The sequence below is a fragment of the Ranitomeya imitator genome, unplaced genomic scaffold, assembly GCF_032444005.1.
Source record: "Ranitomeya imitator isolate aRanImi1 unplaced genomic scaffold, aRanImi1.pri SCAFFOLD_356, whole genome shotgun sequence".
In the NCBI taxonomy this organism is placed as follows: Eukaryota; Metazoa; Chordata; class Amphibia; order Anura; family Dendrobatidae; genus Ranitomeya; species Ranitomeya imitator.
Window position 1 is genome coordinate 164,175 of NW_027194686.1, and position 1,350 is coordinate 165,524.

Consider the following 1,350-nt stretch of genomic DNA (forward strand, 5'->3'; position numbering starts at 1 on the left):
ACCCCTCCTCAAGGGGGGGGGGTACTGTTGTGAATTCTGTTGTCGGGCTCACTCCTGTGGTCATGAATGGTACTTCGGCTGGTTCTGTCCATGGACTTCCTCTGGTGGGTGTTTCTGAGTTTCACAGGTGACGAGGTTAATTCGTTAGCTGCTGCTCTATTTAACTCCACTTAGATCTTTGCTCCATGCCACCTGGCAATGTTCCAGTATTGGTCTAGTTCACTCCTGGATCGTTCTTGTGACCTGTCTTCCCATCAGAAGCTAAGTTCCAGCTTGTATTTCTTTGGTTTGCTATTTTTCTGTCCAGCTTGCTATTTAATTTGTTGTCTTGCTTGCTGAAAGCTCTGGGACGCAGAGGGAGCGCCTCCGCACCGTGAGTCGGTGCGGAGGGTCTTTTTGCGCCCTCTGCATGGTCTTTTTGTAGGTTTTTGTGCTGACCGCAAAGTAACCTTTCCTATCCTCGGTCTGTTCAGTAAGTCGGGCCTCACTTTGCTAAATCTATTTCATCTCTGTGTTTGTATTTTCATCTTTACTCACAGTCATTATATGTGGGGGGCTGCCTTTTCCTTTGGGGAATTTCTCTGAGGCAAGGTAGGCTTTATTTTTCTATCTTCAGGGCTAGCTAGTTCCTTAGGCTGTGCCGAGTTGCATAGGGAGCGTTAGGAGCAATCCACGGCTATTTCTAGTGTGTTTGATAGGTTTAGGGATTGCGGTCAGCAGAGTTCCCACGTCCCAGAGCTCGTCCTTATTATCAGTAACTATCAGGTCATTCCGTGTGCTCTTAACCACCAGGTCCATTATTGTCCTGACCACCAGGTCATAACACTACCCCTAAAGATAGAAGCAGGAAAACTATCTTGCCTCAGAGAAAATCCCCAAAGGAAAGACAGCCCCCCACATGTAATGACTGTGAGAGGAGAAGGAAATTACATACGTAGTATGAAACAAGATTGAGCACAGGAGGCCACCTCTAGCTAGAAAGGAAAGTACAGAAAAGAGCTCTGTGCGGTCAGTAGAAAACAACTAGAAAAAGTCCACCGCAGAGAAATGCAAAAATCTCCACACCTAACTAAAGGTGTGGAGGGCAAACTCTGCTGCCCAGAGCTTTCAGTTTAGCTAAATAGATCCATACTGATAAACTGGACAAATGAGCAAAACAAGACAGTACAAAAGAACAAGTCCACAATAAGTGAACTGCAAAGGACATGGAAGGACTTAACTTAGAAGAACTTGGTCAGAGTGGCAGGAAAATCCAAAGAGCAAAGACTCCAGGCAGAGACAATTGACAACTGGCATTGAATGAGGGCTAAGGCCAGACTAATATAGCCGAGCCCAAAAGACAATCAAAGG